General features: G+C 42.6%; 1 protein-coding gene across 10 annotated transcripts in view; it reads right to left on the bottom strand.

Moving 5' to 3' along the window:
• The window catches only part of ATP2B2 (ATPase plasma membrane Ca2+ transporting 2), a 397,487-nt gene extending 374,632 nt beyond the window's left edge, over nt 1–22,855 (bottom strand). For 3 of the 10 annotated variants that reach the window (XM_031505907.3, XM_031505906.3, XM_077786065.2), the window contains exon 1: nt 22,710–22,855. The gene's annotated coding sequence lies outside the window, so the exon portion shown is untranslated. Of the gene's footprint in view, nt 1–4,333; nt 4,399–22,709 lie in introns of those variants that run through there. The other 7 variants (XM_085590170.1, XM_031505904.3, XM_021530473.4 and 4 more) reach the window with 4 other exon arrangements.
• Nucleotides 22,856–23,227: the final 372 nt, after the last annotated feature.

Below are 23,227 nucleotides of genomic sequence, written 5' to 3'. Positions count from 1 at the left end.
GCAGAACCTTCTCAACCACAGCAGCTGGAAGTGCTGCCATCGATTCATTTCTTCTCAGAAAGGTTCTGAGGAGGGGAAGGAGTCAGCACACAAACCCTACACAGGCAGCACAGGTTATGCTGGAGAAAATCCAAGTGCAGAGAACAAAATGCCTGTTCTGGCACCTGTAACACTGACCCCCTATTCCACCCGAGCTGACCCTGTGCATGACATGAGTGCCTTCAACAGCTGCCCAAGCCTCAGCAGACAGGCAGTGGAGGCTGCACCAGGAGAACTTGCTTTCTGAAAAAAAAAACTTTTCAGGAGAAATTTGCTACCTAAACTCTCTCAGATTTCTCCCATACCTGACTGCATTACCTAGACCAGCTCCAACGGGACTGACAATCTACACTGAGCAATCTGGGGTCCAGCATTACCCCAGGAAACAGAATGAGGGGGTTTTATGCCTCCTTTGAATAAGCTGAAGCAGTAAACTTTATTCCAGGCAAGCTGAAGGTTTATAAAAACACGGAGAAAAACTAACGAGCAGCCTGCTAACACAAAACTCTCCTGCAGGCCAAAGGCACAGAGCACTCGTTTGGAGAATGGAGCAGCTGAGAGGAGCTGAGCCCCAGGAAATGCACTAAATATCCTTCATTCCTTCTTGTGCACAGCACAACAAGCACAGAGCACTCTGCAGGGGCTGCTGGCCACAGAGATCCAAACCTCCACACACTCTGCAGATGGGGACAATTATTCAAAGAGGTCTGCAAGAAAATGACAGAAGGGGCTGTGCAGTTCCCATACACAAACAAATAAATCTCATTCTCTGCAGCCACTCTCCCCAGGATCAGACTTTTAAAACTCATCTTCGCTATGGCAGCTCTTAATTTTCCCCTTGTTTGTCACTCCCTTATGAAGCTCCAGCAGTGGCACATGGTACACCTGGTGTCAGAGCCCACAAATCAACACACATCCCCCTAAATAAGAAAATAACAACTCACTGTTTAAAGACAACACACGTGCAGCCAAATTAGGAGAGTGTTTTCCACATTCCCACTCCAGCCCTCTTGCAATGATTGTATTTCACGTACTGCAAGAACCTAAGGAAATTGAGCTCCTTATCTATAAAAACTACTGTACTTTTTTTCTCAAAGATTTGTCTCCAACAACAACCAAACGTCACATGAGTGAAAGTCTCAATGATATTGCACTCATGTGATTCTGTTTCTATGCAGGCTAAACCTCTCTTTTCTGTTTTGCATGACTCCACAAGCTTTTTTGAGATTTAAGAACTAATCCTATTTCACCAAAACATTTTTTTTTTTTTTTTGCCTCAGATCCAGTTCTCCCCTCTCCCCTTTATTGTCAGTGAACTTTTGGATTCTTTTCAGTTTGCAGGCAGAGGAATATAGGGGAATGCATTTACATTTTTCAAGAACTTTTGGAGAATAAGCAAAGGACATTGGTTAAAGCTCTTATGAGAATTTTAAGTCTTTAAATCTGGCTCTGCAGGTGCTGTGTTTTGGAGATGAGGCTCTTCCAGCAGCATGGCACATTAGGGGAGGGTTATTGCCAATACTCATGACAAAGAAGTGTATCAGCATTTACTAGAGCAAGCACTCACTGCCCACCACACATTTCTGCCAAGGATTTTTTCTGACAGCTTCCACTTCCACTGTTTGACTGTGGGGTTTGGGAAGATTTTACAACTCCTCTACACTTCCCTTACAATCCTGTTGCTCCATTCTTTGGAATCACCTCCCAACACAGAGGCAATGGCAGCAGCATTTTGCCATAGTATTTTCTGAGTTATCTGGTAGAGCTGGTAGTCATTCCTCCTCTCTGTTAGGTCTAGAGGTGTCTGGGAAATATTTCCTGAAGTAAATTCTAATTCAATATTCTAGAGAAGTCATTTATCCTTGGCTGTTCTTGTGATAGTTGAAATATGAAAAAATAAAAATCCTTTTTCTTTTGGATCTTGGTGTAAAACATACCTGCAGAGTCTGAAGGTACCAGCAAAACTCTGGTCTCATTTCTCCCATGTATCACTGGGAGACAAAGTTAATTGGATGGCTGGGTAAAAAAGCCCTGACAGACAATATTGATCATCTGCAGGAGTTAGTCAGTGGGCTGTAAGGGGTGTGGAGAATTCTCAGCAGAACTTTCTCTATATAATTCAAACTATTTCTCCTTTCTTTCATATTTGGAGACCTTGAGCAGATCCAAGGATGAATCATTCTTAGAGTTGCAGCTACATTACAAGTCTGTGGCAATCAGTGATGCCATTTCAGTGATTTACACAGGCAATTCTTCTCCAGAAGGAACAGGGAAAGGAAAAGTGCTGTGATGAGCTCATTGCACAGCAGAAGATTTTAATGAAAGGAAACGAATGAGAAGCCCAGGCTGAGCCAGGAATATGCCCAGATGAATATGCAAATGAGAAACTTGTGGGCAGACATTTTCTCTTGATTTTTTGACAAATAGTATCTGGCCTGTGAAAAGCCTGCTTAAGAGCAATGTTAGGCAGGGCTGTGGGAGAGCCTGGAGATCAAAGGAGGAAGATTTTGCATTTAAAACCAGGAATGATGATTAACATTAACAGATGAGCATCAACACACACAGAATTGTCCAGAGTAAATGACAGAAATGCCACTGAGCACCATGGCCAGTGGTGCACAAGAGGAGACTGAAGCTCTGTACGTGCAGCTCTTCTCATCCTTTACCACCTGAAATTTAATTCCAGCCACTCTTTGTAAAGTATTTCTTCCAAAATTAAGCAATTTTAATCCAAGTCTGTAACGGTAGAATTTCTAACTACTGTAAAACAAACAAACAAACAAAAGCTTTTAGACTACTTATCAGATAAAAGCACATATGTTGCTATTCCTATACAAATCATAAATAGCACATACAGCTCCTGCAATAAGCAGTTGGTGGGAAATGGCCTGGATGAAGAAATAGCAGCACTAATTTCAGATGAAAGCCCCTGCCACAGAGCACAGGTCTGCTCTAATCTGAATTATGGATGTGTGCTTTTCTTGATGAACCTAAAAATAATACATGCCTTAGACTTTCAATCCATTTAGAGAATTAGAATATGAACAAATACAGACATCTTCGATTTTCCTCCTTTCACTGCTTAGGGAAGGGGTTATCCATATCACTCATCAAGCAGCATGCTGGAAGCAAATGGGCTGAGTTTTCTTGAGAAGTCCAGCTGCAGCCAACTGAAAACCTCAGTAAAGAGCATGTCACTCCTCCAAATGACATTCACTTAGCACAGGAACATTTTGCAGAAGTCAGAGGGATCAGTGATAATACAGCCAGCAGGAAAAATTATGGTTGTCTTGGGGAGAGCTGGGCAGTGCAGGAGCAGGAGAAAGAGGTCATGACTAAAACCAATTCCCATTTAAGTCGTATTTGACCAAGAGGCTAAGTTGGAAAACATGTAAGAGCAAAAGTTTCAAAATGTAAAAGATTTTGAAATCCAAGTGAAATGCTTTTTTTTTGACAATTTAATATTTAATGTTAAAATATTCTATACGGTTAAATTTTCATTTCAAAATTCACTTAAATTCAAGGAAATCTGAAAAACATTTAGTTTTAATTGAGCTGGTAAATATTTTAGGCTGAAAAGCAAATCCTTATGCAGTGTTTCGCCAACAATCCTGTAATTGTCGCTTCAGTTCAATTCTGGTTTTCTTCTTTCAAAATTTTTGTTTCAATCATTATGAATATGAAAGCAGACAAAAATTACCAACTTTATCCGAGGGATAATTCACAGGGATTTTAGTCCAGTGTGGAATGCAAGTCTGCTCCTCACAGCTGGGTAAAATCATCCCCTGAGATCCTGCAGGGGCCTGTGCAGTCGGCACAGGAACAGGGTCAGTACCTGTGCTGGCAGGCAGAGCTGACAGGAATATCAACAGGAGTATTAACAGGAATATTAACAGGTAGACAGGTAAAAGTATATTCCAGGAGTCAGGTGCATTCACCTTCTCAAACCCAAAGCTTCAGCAGGGAAAACTAAGGCAAAGGACTTTCATTACTATGAACAGCCATTCCTAAATACTTATAGTAGTGAAAGGGCAAAATATAAAGGCTTCTGCCTCTAAGCTCTTATTGAGGAATACAGAGAAAGGAAGGGCCAAGGAAACAGCTAAAGAAGGGACAAGAAAATAACCAACATTGCTGTAGGTTTGCTTGGGTCTGAGCTCTTCTCTTGCAGCCTCCTGCTTCCCCAACAATTAGCATTTGTACTTTGATTCCTTTGTGCATAGTTTGGAATGCTGGAGAGAATTAATATTTCAGCAAGGCTAAAAGGTTGTACAGCCTGCAGGCTCCTACTTACCTAGAGCAGGGGCAGTCCCAGAGGGCAGGAGTTCCACACAGAGCCCTCCAGCCCAGGAGGGGAAGGGGCCCTTCCAAGGATGAGAAAGCAGCTCAGTCATTATTCATTTTTATTGCAGTGCTACTCATGCACCACATAAATATTATTTTTGTCTCAGTAGTCTCTTGCTGAACCTACAGGATGATCATTAGTGATCACTTTCTAATCTTATTTTTAGTTCTCTGCTTTAAACCTCTATTTACTGGCAAACTGGCCAAGGTCCCTTTACCAATGGGCCAAACATTGCATTTCATAAGAGCTATATTATATTCATTCTTCCTGTTAATAGCCTTGAAACAAAAATGTGAAAACTCCAAACAGATAAGAAAAACAAATCTAGATACACAAATACAAAAGTCTATGTCCACATGCAAATAATAAATATGCACAATATTTCTATAGTGTCTAGGCAAGATAACATTTTTAATCATGGTGCTGTATACATAAATGCCAAACATTTAGCAAGATGCAAGGGAGACGCACAAATCAATTTCATACAAAACAAAATATTTAAATGCCAAGAAAGTGTAATGTATTGCTAATTTTCACAGTCACTTCCACTATGTTTCTATGCTCAGACATGAAATGACGTCTCCCAGAACAACACTTAGCCTACTGCCCCTAAAACAAACCAAAAGAAGAAAACATTCTTTTTGTGCCCCAGGACACAGAAAACAGGAAGATTATTTGCTTTGGGTAGTAATTAGATGATACTGAGGTAAACATGTTTGTGTTTATGTGCATTAGACATTCACCATTTACCCCGAGTGGTAATTAAATGATTTCGTGTTTCTGTGCACACACACTTGTCTTGGCCAAATCAAAGAGCCCTGAAAACCAGATCAGGCAGACAGGAAAATCAGCTAAGAGCAAGACTAAGTGCACCAGGTTTTAGGCTTTCCTAAATCTGTCATGGCTGAAAAGTTTGCAATTAATACTTGGTAACTCTTCAAACAGCAGAGTCCTGCCTTGGCAACTGTAATTCATGAGGCCTTTGAGTCATTTGAACACTTTCATAGAGGTTTATCCCCTCTGCTCATACAAGCCATAATTCTTCTCATTCACATCATTTCCTTGAAAACTTGGCGTTTCTAAATTTGCCCGCGATGCCGTGAAACATTTTGAATCATTGACGTGGGGTTAACAACAGGACTGGAGCAGCACTAAACCAAACTAAGGTCACAATCTTTGCTAAAAGGCACCGACAGATTTACAGCAACCCCTAAAGCTTTGCTGTGCTGGGACTGGTTGCACTTCCGAGCCAGTTAGTCCTACCCAGAAAATCAATTTGGGAGTCAAGGCACAACATCAAGTGACTCCATGGAGAATTCTTGTGTCTGTCTTCAAACCCATTTATTTATACAGCAATTAAACGTCTCTATAATTACATTTTATAAATGTTTATAGCTCATCTTGCAAAACAGCTACATAAAGAGGAACTATACTGAAAATTAAAGATACTTAATGCACACTAAAAAAAGCAGAAATAAAAAGTTTATTTATTTATATATTTATTTATATATTTATTTATATATTTATTATCAAGAACTGTTAAGGAAGGAGAAACAGGCTGTCCATTTGCACAGATTGTCACCATTAGAAATAAGATGTATGGAAAATTCTGTTTACATATTCAATAGCTTGGAATTGCATTCAGCCCTAATTGCTATGTTCCCACCCTACTGTTGTTGAATAACTGCTTCATTCTCTGCTTCTTTGTGGGAGCTACAGAAGATCACATCAGGAGGGTGGGCAAAAGAAGAACAACATACTGAAGTTTCCTCAAAATCATTTGTAATTGTGATGTGATTTTGACACACACTACTAATGTCTCTGCCTAACAATATCATTGTTCTTGGTAATGGTGCTTATTTGCAGGTAAATATTTTGCCCATTGTATACTTTATATACTATTTGTCAAAGATAACATTTATTCATATTACTTTTAATTTCTCTAATGCAATAACATGGCAGTAGATTGTTAATTTATGCTGCATATTGACTTTCTGATGGCCATGGGAGAGACTTTATAAACTTTATAAACTACCAGATTATAAAAACACTTCTGCTGAAGAAAGCACTGAATCAGAAACACCAAAGCACACAAACAGTGAGGAGATATCAACACACCCACCCAGTTCAAAGGCACTTAGGAATGTGCCTTTATCTGCATTTTGCCTGCACTCCCCAGAACACTCAGGAAATGGAAAAACCATACCTGGAGAGACACGAGAGAGCAGCTGCAATACAAATATCTCAGCTCTGTTTGTCATTCTCCCCACAAAGGTCTCTTAAGCAGTTGCCCACCTTCAGTTACGCAGCAAAAAAGAAAACCCAGCACAAAAATAGCTGCAAATAAACTTCTGCCACTCCCCTCTGCTTCTGTGAGGTTTTGTGTGGAGTTTTAAGCATGATGGCCAGTGAAGGCTTTGCTTCATCAGCTGCCTCTTCCTCAGAATTCACTCATGTCAACAATTCTGTAAAGACATTTTCAAAAGGTTCTCAACATCTATGACCTTATTTTTCTTTTTATCCAGTTCTTGGAGTAATTGGGCTATCTTCTGTCTGAGCTGAGATTTAAAATATCCAACAACAACTAAGAATATTTTCCACCCATCTTACATCACCAGCTTTCTCTTGGTCAGGGCATCTCCCTCACTTGCCTGCCTCAGCTCCTGTGGCCTATTCAATCCCAGATTTCTAAATACTGGGGTTTTTTCCAGTGCTTAAAGTCAGGGGCAGGGAAGCTGGATGCTGAGGGATGCAGACCCCGAGCTCTCCCACACCTGGGAGTAACTGCAGGCTCAGCCAAGGATTTCCCTGCACGCTCCTCTGAAGGAGCCCTGGGAGCACAATTCATTTTTTATGCCTTCATCCACTTCACAGAGTCATCAGAGCTGAAACTTCTCCCAGTGCAAAGACCCCCAAAGCACTGAGCTCTGCTGTCTGCAGAGATCCTTGTCGTGTTTGTAGCACAAGCACACACAGAACTCGTCCAGGCTGTGCTGAACAAACAGCTCAGGTGGGATCCTGCCACCCCTGAGGCTGCCCAGAAGAGAGACACTATAGGATATCCTAACCTGGGACTAGCTAATTTTATACCTTTATTGCTCCCTAAAAAGTATTTTGCATATAGAAAATGTCATTTTTAAAAGGTGAATCCTCTGCAAGTTTAAGCCTGCAATTAGAGTTACTGTTTGGAGGATTTATTCCAGCACCAGTTTCTGCTTGCCATAATCACACTGAATTCCCTGTAACGTAGCTGATAAGAATGGTTTATTCATGGGGCTTCAATACCAAGTTTGAGATTATCTAACAGAACTTGGGATTTCATTTCTGTAGAAAAGAGCTCTCTTTTTTAAATACAGGAAAATACTGAATGCTCCTACTTGATTTCTGTAATCTGCTCTAGTACAACAGCACCACAGAGCGCACCAAGGATTCAACTTAATATGCAGTTTCTTCATTTTCATCTACTTTTCTCAAGTTCATTAAATGCTTCTGTGTCTGTAAACCTGCTGGCAACTGGATACTCCACCTTCCTGCACTTCCTGCCCCAGTGAGTTTAAATGCTATTTTTCACTCTCAATTGAACATTAAAAGGGCAATGATACACTCTAGGAATTTGATGCAGTTGTATTAATGCTGACTACTGTAGCAGAGAACTGGCTTCCAAAGCAGCCCCAGAATTATCCTGTAAAGACATTATTACCAAGAAATGGAAAAAAAAATCCTAATCTGGTTATTCCTTATAAAAATGAGGAAGAAGGAGGAAAAATTGATGGTTTGTTTCAAGTCAACATCTGAGGCATTTAAAAATATTTTTCTACACAATTACAAAGGATTTTTCAAAAGGAAAGTCAAAGAAAAAAAAAAAAAATTGGTTTTGCAGCATAATCTGATTCCAGGAACTACAACTTACAGGAAAACGTCACATATGATGGAGATGACGCAGAGAAAACCTTGTGCCAGAAACAGAAAATTAATCAATTTAGTAATCTGTGTGTGTCATCAGGGCAGAATATTCATCTATAAAAAGCAGCTCTTTGGTGCCTCATTGGCTCCAGAGCTCCAGCACCATCTTCACTGAATCTGGTGTCTTCTAAGATCACATCTCCATCCTGCCTTCCCATTTATAACTGGACAGGGTTTCACAAATATTTATAGACAGGAAGTGCTTCACAGAAGCTCCTTGTAATTCCTACTTCAACATACACAAAAACTTATTTGCCCTCAGAAAACCAAGACATTATTATGCATATTAATAAGCATCTTAGGAAATATATATTCAATATATGATGTATTTAAATATAAGTCCCTTATATTTATAATATAAGTCACTTATATTTAAGTGACCTTATAATGATCTCAAACAACTATTCAGATAAATAACATTTGTTATTTATCTGAATAGTTATTTAACAACAGTTGTGTTATTTCTGTGAATCCAGTAGAGATTTCCACAGCTGGACTAATCTGTTAAGAACTTCAATTCCTACCAACCAAGGTGCTAAAAGAGTATCTTGGATAACAAAATGGAAAAAAAAAAAATATTAAAGAGAGAGAGAAAAAAAACAACTTGAAAATACACTGAGTTTCTCAGACCAAAGCTATTTTGAACACTGTCACTGCACCTTCAACATCTACAATGCTGCTGGGTGAGGATGAGAAGAGTACAAAAAGCTGCCATCAATCCTAAATCCTAAAGCACGAGCCCAGCAGGGGCACACAGGAGCTGGAACGTGAATGTGGCCAAAGAAAACTGCCTTCCACATTCAGGAGGAGCTGGACATGAGCAGAGATATTACTCAGAGTTGACAGATCCATTTTTCCTCCCTCAGAACTCTTTCCCTCCTGTTCCTATGCCCAGCCCTGGGTGTGCATTCCCATATTCCGTGTGGGTTGTCTGGGACAGAAGGGAAGGACGGAGGGAAAAGCCACGGCCCTGGATTTGGGGGAGGAGGAGGAGCAGCCGAGTTTCCAGGTCCCCACTGCCTTGCAAGTTGATTACTGAACCCACCACTAATCTGCTGCACAATGCAATTTGATTTCAATTTCCCCAGGAGCTGGAGGAAGGGAGAGAGGAGAATGCATCCAGGTGATGAAGCCCTGCTTTGGATAAAGTCTGCTGAAAGCTTTCTGCAGAAAAAATGCACAGAAGGCACTGCAAAGGAATTAATGACTTATCATGTTTTGCTGATGCTTTTTCCTTTATTAAATATTTTTGTTAACTAAATAAGCATGACCATTTTGTTCAACTTTGCAATACCCCCTAATACATGCAAAATTCTGTCTTTGAAAAATGTTTTTTTTTTTCCTAAAAGGAACAGAAGGCAATTCCATTTCTTGGATAATTTTTCTTGATAAAAATTATGAACGTGTTTGTATTGAAAGTTAGTAATGGTACTTCATATATAGTTTAAAATATTTTCCCTGCTCCTGGAGGTAAGACTTAAAGGCCTCTGGCACCACCATTGACCAAATAATGAAAGAATTTTTTGCCATGCAGCTTTAACAAAACAGCTCTGGAACATTTAATTAAAAATGCTGCAGTTCTTTTCAGCAAAGAGGAAGCCTGACAGAGTTTTATACTTTTCAGAACTCCTTTGCTTCATTGCATGCATATGTCAACATCAGACCATCAAATACTTCATCAGTTTATTTCCATTCTAACCTGTCATTTCCCCTGGCAATATCCTATTGGAAGTTACTCTCTCTGCATATTTCACCAAGACCAGCTTATTAGTTTCTTGCCTACCAACCCACTTAATTACATCCCATAGTGAAACTCCATTCATTTTAACAGAAGTTATGTGTCATTCTACAGCCTGATTTTGGTGTTTGATCCCATTTCTAATGGACATTTTGATCCTTGGTACAGAAAGTGCCACTCACACAGTTTGAAGGTCCCAGAGATAAATCCCATTTTGTGTAACTAGAAGTGCCAAGTGCAGCCCACGGAGCCAGAGCCCATCCTGGCACTGGCCAGGATTTGTATCAGCCCAAAATGGCCCTTCCTCAATGCTCTATCTGCCCTAATCAAACAGAATGCAAAGCAACAAGGGACTTTCACTCAAATATTTATAGAAGAGCGTTTTTAATTATAGAATTGAAAAATTTCAACTATTACACTGGGGGGATTTACATGAGCTTATTATGACTTTATAGACTTGATCTGGTTTAAATTATGAAAGCCTTTTATAACTTCCTACATAGGGATCCAGATTAGAATTTCTTTAATCAGCTCAAATGTATAACATTTGAATTAACCATTCTTACAGTGTGCTTTTCCTGGTTTCCACAAAACAGGTACACAGATTTGCTCAACAGAGAAACACTGAAGTAAACAAAGCCCCAGCACTGTGATTGACAATTAGCACCAGGTATGACTTGGGCTCTACAGACTTCTTTTTAAACAGTCACAATTCCTCAAGGAATATTTTTGGAAGTGGTCTTCTAGATCCATTTGACAGATATGTGTCTGTTTGTATATACATATATATATATATCCACTAAATCATCATGGTAACTCTATTTAATCAAAACATCAGAACATTTTTGATAAATCTTTGCTTTATCAGAAGTCCAACCACTTATTAGTTCGACCAGATTTCCAGTGGAAAGAAAATTTTTAAGAATTATCCCAGCTGTGAAGGTGACAGATAACCAATATTCTGAAATGCATTTGGGGAATCTTGGGCTGATTAACTTTGAGTGATCCGAGATGTGAAAGCTGCACTGTCAGTCAGAGCAGGGACTTAGGGCAGGTTTCTCAAAAGCCAATCTGTACCTCAGAATCCCTGATGAGGGACTGACACACTAAAGTTTCCATCTCCGTGGAAATGTAAGTTTTAGAACCTTCATATTTCTACAAATGAGAAAAAAAAAAATTGTTTCACTGTCTATATCCATGCTGTAAAAAAAACCAGGATATATTGTACTTTCATTATTTTCACCTGATTGAGACACAGTTTCTAATTCTCACTTTCTGATGGATCCAGCCAGCCACAACAACCACTATGGAACTTATGTGGAGCCTTTCCAGAAATAAGATGTCTAAAAACAGCTGTCAATAGTCAGGATCCATGTAGAATAATTGTATAGTGGGCAATACTTTGAAAAACTGAAACGGTAAACTAGATTTCTTTATATGAAAAGAGATGGTATTTTTTGAGAAATAAGGCCTTTGTAAGAGATCTTATGTAGGTAACCCTAAAACTGAGCTCCAAATGGTTTTTAGATGTACCTGAAGACTCCTTGAGAGTGTTAACTGGGGTACCTGGATGGAGAAGCCCCTGCTCTGATCTGAGTGCAGCTGCCTCACTGATGGCAGCAGGAAAATCCTCGTCATTTTTACAAAGAAAATGGAAATTCACTTTAGTGGATAATACAGGTCCTACTATCACAAAAATAGCAGTTAACTCTGATCAATTGGCAAACAACACAAGAACACAATTGTTGGAATATCAGAACACAATTGCTCTGCAATACTTCTGTGCCCAGCAGTTCTCCAAGTTAATTGGTCAGCGCACAGTGTCAGAAATTTCCTATAAAACACTGCCCTGCAAAGGTTCCCAGCCCAGCAGGGGCTGTGGAGCAAAGCACCCTTCTCTGGGGGCAGAAATTTCCTATAAAAGGCTCCCAGCACACCAGGGGCCCTGGAGGAAACCTCCCCCCTTCTCTGTCGTGTCCCCACAGCCCCTAATTCCACCCAGCCCTCGGGCTGATGTGTAATGCTTTATTCCAGCAGAATTCAAGTGCACATGTAAGTGCTTTGTCGAACAAGGAGGGATTTAGGCATGTGCTTAAGTACTTCACTGAGCTGGGACCAGGCTACTATTTATAGCAAGCTTTTTGTTCCGGTTTTATTGTTCAACACTTAAAGCCATCCTATGGCTTTTCCTGCTGTATACCCTCCCCTCACACAGCAAACCTTTTAGGGCTGCAGCCTTCTTCCAGATGTCTCAGGTTTCAAATCAGAAGGCTCCTCCAATTATATAATTTTTTTTTCCATCTTATTTACATAAATATGAAAAAAAAAAACAAAACAAAACAAAACAAAAACAGAATGGTAGGAAAGTCATGAAAGCAAAAGTTGCATGTAATAACAGGAGGAAAAATCCCATCCCACCCCACCCCCAGCACTGAAGCATTCACAGAGGAACCAAGCACTAATGTGTGCACCCAGAAGTGTTCATCCCAACTTCCCCAAGTGTCGTTTGCTGTGCAATCCTCTGTTCCACAGAGAAATTCAGGCATGTCTGAGGCACGATTTCACTGAACTTGGGAAGCCATCAGTGCTGAACAGCGCTTGCTGCTGCAGAGCAGGCTGCTCACAGGCTCCGAGTGCTGTAGTGAGGATACAGAAATACTTCCAAATGACTTCAACACCAGCACTCTGTTTTTACTTAGAAAAATTAATTTCTCCACTGCAGAGGCATCTGGACCCATCAGCTCATCTTTTAATGTTAATGAACATGTTTACACCAATCCTCGTTTTGATGAATTAATGTCTTTTCACAGATATTGGTATAATAATAAAAAAACCCCACACATCTCCTCAGAAATCTCACACTATTCCACCTGCTTTTTTAAAAATACTGTTGTTTCACAGATCTTATGTTCCCCATAAAAACGCACATGGGTTTTCTGTACTTGTACACAGGTTTTCTGTATTTGTACACAGCTCTCCCAAAGACAGCGCCTCTGGGACTCCTGCAAAGGCAGCCTGAGAACAGCGGCAGGTCCAGCCGGCATCCCTCGGTCAGAGCAGCGCACTTCCAGCCCGAGCGAATGGAAATGCTTTACAGGGAAAGGATCGGGGCTGATTATTTATCGAGAACGGAGGGAGAGAGGAGAGGCAGACGGGGAAGGAGCGGTCGGAGGCAGCGGCGGCTGTGGCCGTGCCGGGGAGGGGCTGCGGGACGGGAGGGGAGGGCAGGGATGGGATGGGGATGCAGGGATGGGGATGCAGGGATGGGATGGGGATGCAGGGATGGGGATGCAGGGATGGGATGGGGATGCAGGGATGGGGATGCAGGGATGGGATGGGGATGCAGGGATGGGGATGCAGGGATGCGATGGGGACTGCGGGCAGAGGAGGGGGATGCAGGAATGGGATGAGGGCTGCAGGGAGAGGAGGGGCTGCAGGGAGAGGAGGGGATGCAGGGATGCGATGGGGATGCAGGGAGAGGAGGGGGATGCAGGGAGAGGAGGGGATGCAGGGATGCGATGGGGATGCAGGGATGGGATGGGGGCTGCAGGGAGAGGAGGGGATGCAGGGATGGGATGGGGATGCAGGGATGGGATGGGGGCTGCAGGGATGGGATGGGGATGCAGGAAGAAGAGGGATTGCAGGGAGCTAAAGAGGGGATGCAGAGCCCTGTGGTGCACAGCAGGAACAGCCACTTCCCCACTTCCCAAGGAAATCCACCGCCGAGCACTGCCTGTGGAAATCCTCCACAGAGCAACTCACTTTGCCTGATTCCTCCTGAGCTCAGGGGGACAGGATCTTGCACATCCCTGTAAATACTTGCATGTAAACAGCATTAAGGAAGGCTCCAGCATCCATTTCTCCTGTAATTCATGACTTTCAGTTCTGACTGCCAAGATGCATTGAAAGGGGCAAAAATCATCCCTCAAAAGCACATTATTTCATCAGAGTGCCCAACAATCCAAAGCCACTAAAATCACAGAGAGAAGCTTTTCACCATTTTCAGGAGGTAGAGTTGGACTGCAATAACCTTCAGCTGAATTATTAATGGCAACTTGTAAGCCATTATCATGGAAAAGTCTCTATTAGTTGCCAATTTACAGTGTGATTTTTCAAAAACATACAACTTAGGGATGCACAAATCCCATTGACAAGCCAACAGGATTTAAAATTCCATTTGGCTTCCATTCCTCCCCTTTTTAAAAATCCTGCCCTTAATACATTAAACCTTCCCACTGCATTATCTATAACTTATTTGACAATCAGGCCATAAATGCTACTTGACAAGAACACAATCCTTGGTGCTAAGCCTACAAATTCTCTCCCTAGGGCCGGGTGAAATTCTAACCACAGAGCATTCAGTTCTAGGCAGGTTCTTCTACTTGAAATGCAAAGGTTCTCAGAAAAGAGTCCTCAAGAAGAACAGCAAAAAAAGCCTGATATTTTAATGTACAGAATAGACTTGGTTGGTTGTGTATATGTAGGACATATCACACTTCACTTCTGCATAAGTAAATGGCTTTAATGCTCTTATTGAATAACATTACAAATATCTTGCACATATAAACAGAGCTCTGTGCTTACAGCAGCATTTTCTGTCCAAAATTACCAGCAGATTTAGAAGTAGTGATTAATAAACCCTTGAAACAGGCAGGTTACATGCACAGCTGAATTGTAAATCTGAAGCAGCAGCCCACCAGGACAAGCAATGTGTATGGAGGCACAAAATGTCCCCTAACAAAGCAGGTAAACAACACACAATTTGTTCCCCCATCCCATGCCACAGCCCTTACATGCCTGCATTATTTTAGTCTTTCCTTGAGCAGGATACATGGGATATCATCAAGCTGGAGCTGTGCTAACAGGAGAAAGGTATGAGCATGGGAGCACTGCTAAGGCTGCAGCTGTGTTTTATTCTGACTAACAGGAAAGCATTGACTGGGATCTTAAGGGCAGTAATACATTTCAATTGAGCATTATCCCAAGTCAAGAACTGACCAGTGACGCATTGAAAGGAAGATGTGAAAGAAGCACAAAAAAGAAGTGGAATTCAGGACAGCAACTTCAGTCAAATGATATGTAACATCTCTTAAAGAGAGGACCAAGGAATTCAGGAAAACTTACAATTACCAATGAAATGTGTATAAAATAGTGCAAGAGATTACCTCAGTGCAGGAGGAATATAGGAAACACCGGAAGAGGCTGTTACAACCAGAATCTTCCTTTGCAGCAGAAGAGATTGTACAAAAGGTGAAATAAGAACATTTGACAAAGAACAAGAATGAGAATGACACAAACAGCTCAATTTTGATCCAGATGAGCCAACATACAAAAGGATCAACAACTAATGAGGGACGCAAAAAGGCACTATAAATACAACAGAAGTGGGAGAAAAAGATAAGCAGAGGTTCTAGTATTTAATGGGAAAGGAGAAAAAACAACAGATGGCAAAGAGAAAGCTGATGGACTCTGTGCTTCCTTCATATTCTTTTATGTCTCCATCTAAAGGATAATAAAAAGCAAAAATGTTTCTAAAGTGATTTTCACAGAAGACTAGAGGCCTGAAGAAAGAATAGGCTAAAAAGTATCAAAAGAAGCCAGACATACTCAGTCTGCTAGAGAATGATGAAGTTCACCACAGAGTACTTAAGGAATTACCTAAAGCCATCCCCAAACATTAGCTATTATATTCAATAATGCACAAGGGGAGCGCAGAGCTCCCAGAGGACAGTGGAGAGGCAAAGCCAGCGTGCAGCCTCAAAAGGAGAAGCAAGGCTAAACTGAAGAAACTGCAAACCCAACCACCTCCCTTTTACACCACAGAGGACACTGAAACAAGTTAAATCACCATCCAGGATTAAGTGCCTAAAAACAATCAGAATGTCAAAGCAGTGACATTTCCTTTTTGATATGGTAACTGGGCTACTACAGAAGGAGACCCCAGCAGGAGGCAGTTTGGACTGGCTACAGTAAGGCTTTCTGTACCTGGCCAATGTGATGTTTTCATGGGGTGGAAGGACTGGTGGGAAATTGCAGTTTAGTGGATGCTGTTTCTTCAAAAAAATCAAAAACCAAACAACCACCCAAATTAAAAGTGATTACTAAAAATCACTGCCAATGGAATTCATCTCAGAACTCGCTGAAATGCCATTAGAAAATGCCAGGAGAGGAAAATGTGTGTGAAGTAAACAGGTAGGGTCCACATCACCTCCAGCTCACGAGCAAACAAGATCAAAATTCAAACTAAAACTTGAAGCATTGAAGAACTTAAAAAAGTGAAGTGTAAGTTGAAAAGTGAAGTGTAAGCAGAACAAGTGCAATTCTAAACACCAAGAAAAACACTAAACAGAGATCAGCTGAGCTCTGTTGGAAGGGTTCTAAAAACCACAATTTACTATAAATAAAAAATATTATAATGGTATTTTTTAAAAGGCATATTTAATGTCAGGATGCCACTCAGACAGTAACCTTTCCATTTTTCTCCACTGTCCAGAAACTTGCAGAACATGAGTGGAAAAAAAAAAAAAAAAAAACCAAGAAAATTCACAGTAAATGCAACTCTGTCTTGTCATCCTATTTAGCTGGGGAGCAATAAATGTCAGCAGTGCCGAGGGGAAATATGAGGGGAGCAGTGCTGGGTCACAGGAAAAGCAGTGTAATAGTGTATCTTTGGAGGGAGCACACCCATTAACACCAACCTTCACAGGCCATAATGGCATTTTCGTGTTCCTACTGCTCTCGAATTCTTTAGCACTTGACACAGAACCACCAAGGCTGCTGTATATAACACATCAAATTTTCAGAGTATTTAATCTTTCTAGAAAAATCATTCTACATTTCCAGATTGATTCTTGTGACATTTTCAAGCTTAACTAAAAAATGGGCCTAGTTCTTGTCAGGGCTTTTGGACACTTTCTGTAATTAATAAAAACCCAGTGATGTGGAATAGATCTCTTCCAAGTAAAATTTTAACATTTTGTCTTCATGTAATTACTTTCTACTGTTTATAGGCCAAAACTCATGCCAGCCTTTTATTTTTACTTCACATAAACTGATTTAAAGTTTGTAAAATACTTCACACATTAGAAAAATACTGGTGAATATGCAGACTTTGTAGGCTAAACCAATGCATTAACACTGCATTTGAACCTAAGACCACAAATTCAATGCAGCAAAGCAGTTGTAAATACACTAATAATGCCACAATTAGTTTTAAATTATGAAATTTCTCCTCAAAACTTCCATTTTGTTTTTCCTGTAACTGTAGGCCAGCACCTAAAAATGCACATATCCATTTCCTCAGATGGCAAAGAATGCAATTATTAATTCTTCTGGAGTAATTATTTTGAGCTTCAGCAATTACAAAGAAATCTGACGATAGCACAGCTTGATTATCATAAATCTCCTCATTCACACTTCTGCTTAAAACTATTCTGAAATGCCTATTGGGATACTTTCTAGGAACCCATCATCAACCTATTGGAAGTTTTCAGTATGGGTTACAGAGAACATTCCCTGAAAACACAATTCCTATTATTTCAATCCTCTTAAATAGTATTAACCTCTTTAAATAATAACAACAGTACAAAAAAGTTTAAAATAGCAAGAAATTACCTGAGTCACAAAAAAATGGAATGCTAGATCATCTAAAATATGGCCCTATTTTGTCTGCTGTGCTGAATGCAATCACACCTTCCAGGATGGAAGATTTCCCATCAGTGGGAATACCTGCCCCTAATGAAGAATGGCTATTCAATAAGCAGGACAGAATATACAGGATCAGCAAATACTTTCAAGGTGACTTTTTCTGTACAGGAAAGCTATCCAGAGGCTTGGAATCTCCTGCTCATAATGAGATAACAAAAGGAATGTGCTGGGCATGAGGCTCACTGATAAACCATCAAGAGAAATCCTGCTCACCAGAAAACTCCTGAATCCTAAAGCATTTCATGAAGAGATGCATCTGGAGTGGACAGCAGCTGCAAAATCTTGGAGCAATCCTCACCCCTGATGGATGATTTTAGAGTAGGTATAATTTTCATAAGTTCAATACAAGCTATTTGAGCCTTTTTAATAAATAAATGAGGCTAAAAGCAATCCCCCAAACACTGTGGAATTAATGATTTATCAATCTTAGAAACACTGAACAGAGACAGCTGCATTATTCTGGCTTCACAATGCACAAAAGGTTTTCAAAACTTGAAATGTGCATCCAAGGTCACTCTGCTGTGGAGTGTGAGGGAAATGTGATTCAGTCTTGCAGCTCTAAATCCCATCCCTTCAACAAGTACCATCAATCCTTGGTGAATGTGCAACCCCTGTGACAGGTTCTGTGTTTGCACAATCCCACAGCTACGTGCAGGCAGAAATACCTCGGAGCACCAATGAAATCAGGCAGGTCTGGCTCTGAAAAACCCCACTGCTGGGGCTTTGCACCATTCCACCACCCAGGGAAAGAACTCCTTGTGCAAACAGAGGTTTCTGCATTATGGCAGCTGGGCAACCCAACACGGCCCCACTGCTGCTGCTCTCTCACGGAGGTTCAGCTCCTGCACCACAGCCTTGCCTTCCCAAGCCTTTGGCACCCCAAACGTGGCAAGCAGCTGAGCAGTTCTTGGGATGTGAATGGGAACAGCAGTGATGGAGGGACTGTAAACCCCAGCAGTGCAAGCCTTTGGATCAGAGGAGAGAAAGGCTGGAAACAATCAAGCATCCACAAGAGAATTGCTCTTGAGGCACTGACCTGAGCAGACTCTTCAGAAATTACTTTTCTGCACAATTAAAGGTGTTCAATGAGCTCTCCAAAACACACTTCCTATTGCACTAATTAAAGATGTAGCAACCTCTGCCTCCCAGAAATATTTAAAGCTTTTTTGGTTTACATTCCAGTGTGTGGAGGGTGTCCCTGCAGCGCACCAGTTGTTTTATTTAGATATTACAAAATATTCAAGAATGCTGAGCACAACTTCCAAAATAGGTAAAAACATGGCCTTTTACATAATTACCCTTAGATACCAGCCCATGCTGCTGGATATGGGGTCATCAGCAACATGGCAGTTAAACATCCCTTAGGAAATGCTGTCTTAGATCACGTAGATGTGAAAAATTGGTCACACCCATAAAATGGAAGTCTGAAATATTTCACTACTAAATAACTTAATTTATGAAGATGAAACTTCTTTTCAAGGTAGTCTTTGGCAATAAGCCATTCTGATTTAACTGATAATTTTGTAGCATGAATATACTGAGACCAACCTGGATCTCAGCCACAGTGCCACTCTTTGCTGCCACCTCTGTCATCCTATCACACACAAATATTTCTTGTTCATTCTCTCTTTTCCTTTCTCAAATATTTAATATTTTTCTTTTCAGATAATTAAAACTATTTATCCTTTTGCATTTGCCACTTCTATTCATAAAATCAAAGTGTAATAAAAAATAAAATGTAAAATAAAATGTAAAAATAAAATGTAAAATAAAAATATGCATTTTTATTTATCTTACTTTTTACAAAACTTTTCTTTTAAAGGACAACTTAAGTTCCACTCTGAACATTGCAAACTGCAACCATTTATTGCACAGTGTACATTAAATGTAAAGCTGTTTGGAAACAGAATTCTTATGTCTGACACGCACATTCCAAGTATAAGTTTCACCAGAAGTTTGAACCTTGTTCAGATGTTTGTTTTAAAAGATTTCAGCAGCCACACAATTTTGTTGAAATGTAAACATTCACTCTGTTCCCAATAATTATCTCCTCTGCTATCATCTCCCATCAGACTGCCACTAAAACAATCACTTATCTCTAGTACAATTATTCTGCTTTTTCCCCTGGTCAATGCAGATTACTTTTCCCCAGCTGCAGTCCTGAACCCATCCTTAAGTTACAATGCAAGTTTTAGAACACCAGAATTTCCTTTTTAACCTCACATGCTACACTTCAAACTGCCTACAATGATCAGAATATTCAGGTTTTGTTGATGCAGGTAAACTCCAAGCACTTATAGGATTACCAATATTCAGACAAACAGTGCAACTTCCCAGTCACATCACTGAAGTCTCTGTGGTAAGTGACCTGAGGTGCTTGATTCTTGGATAACCAACGATAAGGAAACAGCCAAATGCACCAGGTTTGATTCAGCCAGCTCCAAAAAGGCAGCAAACACTGTCAGAGGTGCCCTCCTGGTACATGACATGGGACACAGTGGAGACTCACAGCCCTCTGAAACAGTGGCAAAGGCCAGGAGAGGAGCCCTGAGGCAGCTCCAACAACAGCAAACACCTCTTTGGGGAAACCAAACCCAACCCGACTGTGATACTGCTCCATTCACTGTCCTCCCTGCACTCCTCCAAATTAAATCCATTGAGGTGACAGCATCACAGGACATCATATAAATATCCTCACAGAGCTTGTCAAAAACAATAAAAATGTACTTGGCATATCATGAAATAGACAATTGAATGGGTAAAAGATTTGGTTGAGATAGTGGCACAGTTGAGACAGCCACCATACACAGAGTAGCACCATACAATTTCAGAAAGCTTCCACATCAGAAGGCTTCAGGTGTCTGCCCATGCAGAGTAACATCATGCCACTTCAGAAGGCTGCAAGCATCTGCTCCTCTTGTTCTTCAGCCCAGCCTTTTATCCCCTCATGTTCCTGCAGTGCCCCTGTGTACCCTCTGTTCCCTTTGGTGGTTGCTCAGAGCACCTGGGCACTCCATGGCTCACTGCTGCCAGTGCTGCTCACAGCTGTGCCCACTGGGGATGAGGCTGGGCCCAGGCCACTCCCAATTACCCCAAATTCTGTGCATACAGGATAGAGACAGGCCAGACATTTGGATCAATATCACACTCAACAGCCTGGATAATCAAGAGGTTGTGGTCCTGGATTTACAGCATGTGAGCAATGGACAGTGCTGGTAATGGTATCAAATAGGAATTCAAAGTAACAGAACACTCTGCATTTGTCCCATTAAGTGTTAAAGTGACTATGTTAATACTGACACTAAACTGAACATTTAATCCATATTCTTCTGCTTTAGGAAGAGCTTGCAGTAATGTTCACTTTGAAAATGGAGCTTAACGTTAGATCATGAAGTCATTGCAGAGAACACTGAGCTGGTTTCTTAGCAAGATACCACAGACAAACCACTTATCCACAGAAAAGTAATAAAAATGCTGAATCCTCTTTGAGTCAGCACCTGAAAATTAGTCACGTGTAGGTGAGGAGACAGGGTCAGAAACAAAGTGCTGCTGAGAACACGACAGTGTGCATGCAGACCCACTCAAAGAACTGCTTACGTAATCAGGGCTCGCAGTGTCTACCAGCCACACACAGTATTCCTTAAAAGATTCCCTTTTACTGTTTGGGAGTTGAGTTACAGCACTATCAGCTTTCACACTGTTTAAAAACTTACATTTTAGCTTATTTTGGGAGCAGTTAAGTCCTACTCTACATTGCTTTCAGCTTGTCTATCTTCGCAGCACCTTATCTTGGCACCCATGCTTCTCAAATAGCACTTTACTACAAAACACGCTTTAATTAAAAAGAAAGTAGAGAAAGTATTAGCACAGAGTCGGGTTGGTGTAACATGATAAAACTGCACAATAAGATGAAAAAAAAAAAAACCCACAAGCAAAAAGAAGGAGCAAGAAATACACAGAAAGAAATAAACTTTTGGACAGTTTAATTCAGCAAACGAGAGGCTTTCTCCACCTACAACACAGGAGGCCTTTCAAAGATACAGAACGGAAGACAGTGCCCCTCCTTTCACGTTTCTAGTACAGTCTCCAAACCAAGATTTCAGCAGAAGAACCCATTATGTTCGGTGACGGTAGGGAAGCACATCCTGACGACATCCACGCCAAGGTGGTGGCGACCGGGACTAGAGCGGCCGCTCAGCCGGCATCCCGGGCACCGGGGCGGGCTGGCGCACTGCGCGACCCGGCGAAGTTACCTCCCGCCGCATTCTCCTCGGGCTTTGAGCCGCTCGAAACGCTCCGCTGGAGTGCTGCGAGGCTTTGGAAACTACTGCTTGTAAAACATGTAAATGCCCCCGTGGAAAAGAAGAAAAAAATATTCCCGAAAAAGCCCCAAGCCGGCCGCAGCGGAGCTCAGCGGCACCGCAGGAGCTGGGCGAGCGCAGGGACGGCGCTCCCGGGAAGGCTCCTCCGTCCATCAGCCCCGCCGAGGGAGCGGGGCTGCGGGCAGCCACCTCCTAATGCCTCTCTCAAATTCCCGTTTCTAGGAGGAGCGTCATCTCCCGAGCCCGGCACCCCGAGCGCGTCCCCGGGGCTGCCGGCGGGCAGCGCTGGGCTCCGCCGCCGCCTCCCAGCCCCGGGCCGGGGCAGAGCGCGGCCACCGCCGCCTCCCGACCCGTTCCGGTCTCTGAGAGCCCTCCGGGCTGCAGCCGGACTGAAATCAGAGGCTTCCCGCAGCACAGCAGCCGATCCGCCCGCCCCGCGGAGCCGCCTCCATCCCCGCCCGAGCGCATCCTCCGGCCGCATCCCGCTGCCCCCGGCACCGCGCCGGGATGGGCTCGGCCCCGGCGGCGCCCCCGCCGCCCCCGACAAGGTCACCGCGGCTCGGGGCAGCCCCGGGGTCGCCGCTGCCGCTCCTACCTGAGCCGGCGAGCGGAGCGGAGCCGCCGGGAGCGCGGAGCCGCCGCTGTCCCCTCGCCGGCGGCAGCGCCCGGGGACTCGGGCCGCGCACGGCGCCTCCTCCTGCGCCGGGGCCGCTGCGCTGCGCCGGGAGGCGGCGGCTCCGTCTGACTTAGCGGGGAAGCCCCGGGGGGGCGGGCAGCGCCTCTCCCCACCCCGCGAGGTGCCGGAGCCGAGCCGCGCCGAGCCTCCCCCGCGGGGCTGGGGCTCCCCTCAGCGGGGAGAGGCTGCGCCGCGCCCCGCTCTGCTCCGCAGGGCTCCGCAGGGCTCCGCAGGGCTCCGCGGGCTCGCGGGATGCGCGGCGGGGCCGGGACCGCGCGGGTCAGCGCGGCCCTGGGGCGCCTCAGCGACACGGGGCTCAGCCGCGTCTGTTCAGCACCCAAGCTTTAACGCCAGCACCTTCCTTTTGCTTTTATTTTTCCTCAACACGCGGCAGTTTCCCCACAGAATTCTGCAAAAATGTCAAGGGGAAAGCCTAA

This window comes from Lonchura striata, chromosome 12, assembly GCF_050655825.1.
Source record: "Lonchura striata isolate lonStrDom1 chromosome 12, ASM5065582v1, whole genome shotgun sequence".
Classification (NCBI taxonomy): domain Eukaryota; kingdom Metazoa; phylum Chordata; class Aves; order Passeriformes; family Estrildidae; genus Lonchura; species Lonchura striata.
This window is presented reverse-complemented; position numbering and strand designations above follow the sequence as displayed.